Genomic DNA, 8,566 nt, shown 5'->3' on the forward strand with positions numbered 1-8,566 from the left:
AGTGAAATCCTGTGACTCGGATGAGTGAAGAGTATAATGTCACTGTTTTAATGAGCCTTTGTGTGATTGCTGATGACTCTGGGTGTTTTTTCTTGTGTGTATTGACAGGATCCCCACGCTAATGAATCACTGGTATATATATGTTCTTTGCTTGGTTTCTTTGTTGGACAATTTGGCTTTTTCTTAGTGAGTTGCAGAGGTAACATTGTAACATCTTACAATTTACTTGCCTTTTACATATGTTTATCAAGCTTTTTTTCATGTCAGTGTTTTTGCGTTATTAAGTCAGATCCCTGTATCCTGTTTTGTTATGGTTTGTCTTTAAGAAGCCTTTCCTACTTCTTAAAGGTAGGCCTCCTGCTTTCTTACAGCTTTAGATGATTATTTGAATGCTAAATCTTTAGATTATCTGGAGGTTATTTTTGTATGGCATAAGGTAAGAATTCAATTTTGTATTATTTTTCCGGGTGGTGAAAAAGTTACCCCATCATCATTATTAGGTGTCTCTACTTTCCAAATGATTTGTGGTTCTACTCTATTCATACCCCCATGGGCCCATATTTGCTGGAGTCTGTGGACTTGGTTCTTAGTGAGCTATGTATTCCCATAACAGTATCATAGTTACTGTAGCTTTGCAACTGGATCTCTTGTAGGGTGAATAACTCCTCTGGTTTCTTTTTCCTTTTTCTTTTTTTTTTTTTTTTAATTAAAGTGTAATACAGTGTTTTATTAGTTTCAGATGTACCATATAGTGACTCAACAATGCTATACATTACTCAGTGCTCATCATGATAAGTGTACCCTTAATCCCCTTCACCTGTTTCACCTATCCCCTCCCCCCACTCTGGTAACCACCAGTTCTCTGTATTTAAGTATTGGCTTTTTTGTTTGTCTCTTTTTCCCTTCGGTCATTTGTTTCTTAATTTTTACATGAGTGAAATCATATGGTATTTGTCTTTCTCTGACTTATTTCACTTAGCATAATACACTCTAGTTCCATCCATGTTGTTGCAAATGACCAGATCTCTTTTTTTATGGCTGAGTAATACTCCATTGCATATATACACCACATCTTCATCCAGTCATCTGTTGATGGACACTTGGGTTGCTTCCATGTCTTGGCTATTGTAAATAATGCTGCAATGAACATGGGGGTGCAGATATCTTTTTGAGTTAGTGTTTTCATATTCTTTGAGTAAATACCCAGTAGTGGAATTACTGGATCACATGGTAATTACATTTTTAATTTTTTGAGGAACCTCCATAATGTCTTCCACAGTGGCTGTGCCAGTTTGCAGTCCCACCAGCAGCAGTGCATAATGGTTCCTTTTCCTCCACATCCTTGCCAACACTTGTTGTTTCTTGTGCTTTTTATTTTAGCCATTCTGATAGGTGTGAGGTGGTATCTCATTGTAATTCTTTTTTTTTTTTACATCTTGAGAATTTAGTATGAACAAAAAAAGTAGTTCTCTTTATAAAAGAGCTTACTATATAATTCATGTATTCAACATTTCTTAAATATTTAGAAGGACCTACTGGGTTTTTTTGTTTTTTTTTAATCCCAGCCATGTGTTTTTTTTTTTTAATTTTAATTTTAATTTTTTTTTTAATTTACATCCAAATTAGCATATAGTGCAACAATGATTTCAGGAGTAGATTCCTTAGTGCCCCTTACCCATTTAGCCCATCCCCCCTCCCACAACCCCTCCTGTAACCCTCAATTTGTTCTCCATATTTATGGGTCTCTTCTGTTTTGTCCCCCTCCCTGTTTTTATATTATTTTTGTTTCCCTTCCCTTATTGTCATGTTTTGTCTCTTAAAGTCCTCATATGAGTGAAATCATATGATATTTGTCTTGCAGTGACTAATTTCACTTAGCATAATACCCTCCAGTTCCATCTGTGTAGTTGCAAATGGCAAGATTTCATTCTTTTCGATTGCCGAATAATACTCCAGTGTGTGTGTGTGTGTGTATACATATCACATCTTCTTTATCCATTCATCCATCAATGGACATTTGGGCTCTTTCCATACTTTGGCTATTGTTGATAGTGCTGCTATAAACATGGGGGTGTCCCTTCGAAACAGCCCACCTGTATCCCTTGGATAAATGCCTAGTAGTGCAATTGCTGGATCGTAGGGTAGTTCTATTTTTAGTTTTTTGAGGAACCTCCATACTGTTTTCCAGAGTGGCTGCACCAGCTTGCATTTCCCATCATTGTAGTTTTGATTTGTATTTACCTGATGATGAGTGATGTTGGACATCTTTTCATGTATCCGTTGGCCATTTGTATGTTTTCTTGGAAAAATGTCTCTTCAGGTTTTCTGCCCAATTTTTAATTGGATTATTCATTATTTTAGTGTTGGGTCGTATATATTCTTTATATATTTTGGATATTAAACTCCGATCAGATTATCTTTTGCAGATATCCTCTCCCACTCGGGAGAGGATGCCTTGTCATTTTGGTGGTTTCTTTGCTGTGCAAAAACCTTTTATTTTGCTGTAGTCCAGCAAGATACTATATTTTGCTTTTGTTTCTCTCGCTTGAGGAAACACATAGAAAAATGTTTCTATGGCTTATGTCAGAGAAACTACTGCCTATATTTTCTTGTAGGAATTCTATGGCTTCAGGTCTCACTTTGAGTTCTTCAATCCATTTGGGGTTTATTTTTGTGTATGGTGTAAGAAACTGGTCCAGTTTCATTCTTTTGCACGTAGCTGTGCTGTTTTCCTGTCACTGCCGAAGAGACCATCTTTTCCCCATTCGTGTTCTTGACTCCTTTGTCATAGGTTAATTGACCATATATGTATGGGTTGATTTCTGGACTCTTTCCTGTTGTGTTGCTATATGTGGCTATTTTTGTGCCATTTTTCTTGTTTCATTTTTGTAGTTGTCCTAGCTATTTGTGCACCTATATTCTTCCATATACATTTAAGAATCAATTTCCAGAAAAATTCAGTTGCACATTTATTTGAAATCCCATGCATTTGTTCATTTATCTGGTCCCTCAATACATATTTTTCAAGCATGGCACACACATGCCAGGTGTTATAAGAACTATTAGAACTGTTACAAGAGCTGCAAATATCTAGAAATGGACAAAAAGTAGACTCCATCCTTGAGGAGTGTATAGTCTTTCAGGGAAGACAGATAAATATGTAACATGTCAGAGTGTGGTCAATGGGAGAGAGAAATGGAGCAAGGTAAGGGGATCAAGATGGGAGGGAGGATGCTGCTTTATTAAGGGTAAGTACGAGGGGGCTTTCTAAGGTGTTTTCAAGAGTTGTGAAGGGCGTGAGTGAGCTCTGCTGGTCTCCAGGAGAAGAGCACCCTAGACAGGGAGTTGAGAGTGCAGAGACCCTGAGGAGGGATCTTGCCTTGCGTGTTTGACCTGCAGGGGGAGTTGGGAGAGTGGTGGCAGAGGAGGACTAAGGGGATGGGGAGGTGGTGTGACCCTGTGGCCTATGCTCAGGATTATGGAGAGCATTTGTTGATTGATTACAATATCTGATGGGAGCAGTCAGTGACACAGGAAAGGTATGTGGTCAGAAGACCTGTGTGCAAGTTCTAGTCCTGGCTCATAGTAGTTTTGTGGCTGAACAAGTCTCTTAATAGCCTGAGCTGCTGTTTCCTTATACTAAATGGAGAATAATTGTAGTAATGTATGTCCATGTGTATCTGCTTTGGTAGCCTTTTGGTTTTGATATGTCAAACCTACAGAAAAGTAGCAAGAATAATACAAGGAATTCCTGTATACCCTTTACCAAGATTCCCCACTTGCTTACATTTTGCCACATTTGCTTTGTCATTCACTGTGTGTGTGTGTGTGTGTGTGTGTGTGTGTGTGTGTGTGTGTTTCCCCCCTGACACCTGAGAGTAAGGTGGGACCTCAGGCTCTTGTGTTTTTCCTGGATCAAGGATGTTCTCATATAAAGCCACAGAGATTTGATATGGATACAGTCTATTATCTAGTCCACAGACCATATCTAAAGTTTTCTAATTATTCCATTGATGTTCCTTATGGCTAATTTTTCCCCAGTTCAGCATCCAGTCCAGGACCATGTACTGCATTTAGCTGTCAGGTCTCTTCATTCCTCTCTGGTCTGGAGCCATTTCTTTGTCTTTCTTTGTCTTTCTTGACTTTGTTATTAAAAAAAAAAAAAAATGTTTGTGTGTGTGTGTGTACACAAAAAATTGTTTTTTCCTGATACTTCTCATTATTAGATTCAGGTTGTGCTTTTTGTTGGAATTACCCTAGAGAGGATGTGTCCTTGATGAGTCTCATCAGGACATATGTGATGTATCACCAAGTCTGTCCACCATAAAGTTGCTATTTATGTGATTCCTCGTGAGTTTCTACCCTCTCTGTTAGTCTCCACTGATTATTTTTTTAAATCTTTATTTATTTATTTTGAGAGACAGAGAGAGAGAGAAAATGTGTACACACATATACCAGCAGGGGAGGGGCAGAGAGAGAGAGGGAGAGAGAATCCCAAGGAGGCTCTGTGCTGTCAGCACAGAGCCGGATATGGGGCTCAGTTTACAAACTGAGATCATGATCTGAGCTGAAATCAAGAGTCGGATGCTTAACTGAGTCACCCAGGTGCCCCTCCACCTGATTATTTTCTAACTCCATTTTTGATTCTGTATTTATTAGTTGGTATTTTAAGTAAAGAAAGAACTTTCCCATCTTCCCTACCTATTTATTTATATCACTATAAACTCAGGGATATTCAGTGACTCAGAATCCAGTCCTGTTGTTATTTTGTGCTCAAGATTGTCCCAGATGTGTCCTGTGGGAATCCTTTCAGGATGCTTCTTGTGTTCTGTTAATCTGTTCCCATCATTCTTTAAGCACGTCTTTACTTTCCGGCATAACAAGGTGCTCTCTACTCAGATTATTCTTTCCCAGCCCCAGTCCTGGGAATCCACTTCTCCAAAGAGCCTCGTTCCTTTTAGCGGAAATGGCATTTAGAAACCAAAATCTGGATGCCAGGTGTGCTCATTGCTAATCTTGTCTTCCTTGTTATTGTTACATTAAATTCCAGCGTATATACACAGTCTATTCTGTTGTTGAGCACTTGGATTACTTCTACTTTGTGGGCCATTATAAGAAAGCTGCTAAGAATACTTTTTTTTTTTTTTTTAACCATGTCTTTTGTGAACATATGACTTCATTCCTTTTGGGTAACCATTTAGGAGGGTAGTTGTGGGTGTATGCTTAATATACAAAAAATTTGACCTTTCTCCAGGGTGGTTGTATCATTTAATGCTCACCAGTGAAGTAATGAGAGTTCTGGGTGCTTTCCATTATCACCAACATTGATATCCTCAGTCTTCAATTTTAGCCATGATGATGGATATGTAGTAATACCTTGCAGAGGTGGTAATTTTTCATTTTCTTGTTCACTAATGATATGGAGCATTTTGTCACATACTCATTACCTATATGTATAGCTAGCTTCCTTTGCAAAATGTCTGTTTTTTTAAAATTGTGTTTTTGATATTGAGCTCTTTATATATTGTAGAGATACAAGTTCTTTGTCAGCTATATGTGTGCGTGCGTGAGCATATACTTTTGTGTATCCATAATACTCTTTTTTATATTTGTCACATATTTTTTTTCTAAGTAGTATTTTTAATGAGAAGTTATGAATTTTCATAAGACTGATTTACCATTGTGTTTGTTTTATGGTTATGGCTTCCTATTTTCTAAGAAATCTCTGCCTAACCCTGGCTTGTGGAGATTGTTTTATGTTTAGGTCTTTGATCTATCTGGAATTAGTTTTTGTATAAGGGGTTAAGGTTGATGGTTTTTGACACGAATATTCAGTTATTCCATCAGCATTGGAGAAGACTTTCCTTTCTCCCTGAATCGCTTTGGCTCTCGTTTGTTAAAAAATCAATTGACCGTGTAAATGTGGGTCTATTTTTGGATTCTTTATTTTCCTTTTCTTTTGCTGTTTCATGTCCTTTGTATTTCCATACACATTTTTAAATAGACTTTGGGTTTTTTTTTTTTTTAAGTATTCATTTAATTTATTATTTTTTTAAAATTTACATCCAAGTTAGCATATAGTGCAACAATGATTTCAGGAGTAGATTTCTTAATGCCCCTTACCCATTTAGCCCATCCCCCCTCCCACAACCCCTCCACTAACCCTCTGTTTGTTCTCCATATTTAAGGGTCTCTTATGTTTTGAATAGACTTTAAAAAAAATTTTTTTTTTAGTGTTTATTCATTTTTGACAGAAGGGGAGCAGGGGAGGGGCAGAGAGGATGGGCGACACAGAATCTGAAGCAGGCTCCAGGCTCCGAGCTGTCAGCACAGAGCCCGATGCAGGGCTGGAACTCACTGACCGCAAGATCATGACCTGAGCTGAAGTCGGATGCTCAACCTACTGAGCCACCCAGGTGCCCGTGAATAGACTTTGTTTTTAAAATAACTTTTTAGATTTACAGAAAAGTTTATTTTTTATTTTTTTAATGTTTATTTTTGGGAAAGAGAGACAGAGCACAAGCAGGGGAGGGACAGAGAGAGAGAGAGAGAGACACAGAATCCGAAGTAGGCTCCAGGCTCTGAGCTGTCAACATAAAGCCCGACACAGGCTCGAACACACGAACTGTGGGATCATGACCTGAGCCAAAGTTAGATGCTTAAACGACTGAGCCACCCAGGTGCCCCTAGATTTACAGAAGAATTTAAAAGTAATATCAAGAGTTTCCATGTATGTTATGCTCAGTTTCCTCTATTATTTTTTTTTAATTTTTTTTTTAACGTTTATTTATTTTTGAGACAGAGACAGAGCATGAACAGGGGAGGGGCAGAGGAGAGGGAGACAGAATCTGAAACAGGCTGCAGGCTCTGAGCTGTCAGCACAGAGCCCGATGCGGGGCTCAAACTCACGGACCGTGAGATCGGGACCTGAGCTGAAGTCAGACGCTTAAACGACCGAGCCACCCAGGCGCCCCAGTTTCCTCTATTATTGATATCATACATTAATATAGTACACTTGTTGCGATTAATGAATCACTATTGATGCATTATCGATTTCCTTAGTTTTTACCTGGTATCTTTTTCTGTTCCAGAATTCCCAATCCCATTTCATACTATGTTACATTTAGTTGTCATGTCTCCTTAGGGGCCCCTCTTAGCTGTGACAGTTTATTAAACTTTTTTTGTTTGTTTTAAATAGTGATTTTTTTTAAGTTTATTCATTTTGAGAGAGAGACAGCCTGAGTGGGGGAAGGGCAGAGAGAGAGGGAGAGAGAATCCCAAGCTGCCAGCACAAAGCCAAATGTGGAGCTTGAACCCATGAAGCCAAGAGATTGTGACCTGAGCCAAAACCAAGAGTCGGATGCTTTACCCACTGAGCCACCCAGGTGCCCAGACTTTGTTTTTTGATCACCTTGGAAGTTTTGAGGAGCACTAGTTGGATGTTTTGTCAGAACTCTATAGGAATTTGATTTTTTTCTCATGATTAGAGTTGGGTTATAGTTTTTTGAGAGAAGAACACAGAGGCAAAGTATTATTTTTATCACATATCAAGAGTACATACTATGAACATTACTTACTTCATTTGATTATTGATGTTGATTTTGATGTTGACCTTTATCACCTGGCTGAGATAGTGCTTGTGAGGTTTCTCCATGGTGAAGTTGTGCTTTTTTCCCCCTTTTCCATACTGTACCCTTTGGGAGAAAGTCAGTGTGCACAGTGGGGGTTTATGCCCCCCTCCTTGAGGACAGAGTATTTACATAAATTTTTTGGAATTTTGCCTGAGAGACTGGACTTTTCTTCATTTTTTTTATGTATTCAATCATTTTACTTTTTCTGTAAGATTTTGAATTTTTGAGTTGAGACTTGTTTATTGACTCAGCGTATATATCTTGATGGACATTTCATGCGTATATCTTGATGGACATTTCATATGTACTTGGAAAGAGTATGTATTCTGTAGTTGTTGGGTTTAATGCCTTTGAATGTAAATTATATGAGATTCATCAATAGTGTTGCTCAGATATTTCTATCCTTGCTGATTTCTTTGCCTCCTTGCTTACTCACTGAGAGAATTGTGCCCCTTTCCCTCCTCCCCAAGTTCATAAGTTGAAGTCCTAGTCCCACATAATTCAGAATGTGACTGTATTTAGACATAGGGCCTGTAAAAGAGGTGATTAAGTTAAAATGAGGCCAACTGGCTTAGAGTGGGCCCTAAGCCAATCTGACTTGTGTCCTTAAATGAAGAGGACAATGAGAGACACTAAGTGTTGGCTGTGCACGGAGAGAGGACCGTGTGAGGACAACAAGCAAGAAGACCGCCATTTCTAAGCCAAAGTGAGAGGCCCTGCCAGACTTGATTTCAGACTTCTGGCCTCCAGAACTCTGAGAACATAAATTTCTGTTGTTTAAAGCCACCCAGTCTATGGTATTTTGTTATGTTGGCCCTAGCAAACTAATACAGTACCTTTCCATCCATCTTTATAGACAACACATAGTTGGGTATTTTTATTTATTTATATGCTGTAATTATTGATATGAGTGGATTTATTTATACTGTCATTTT

The sequence above is a fragment of the Panthera tigris genome, chromosome B4 (genome assembly GCF_018350195.1).
Source record: "Panthera tigris isolate Pti1 chromosome B4, P.tigris_Pti1_mat1.1, whole genome shotgun sequence".
Taxonomy (NCBI): domain Eukaryota; kingdom Metazoa; phylum Chordata; class Mammalia; order Carnivora; family Felidae; genus Panthera; species Panthera tigris.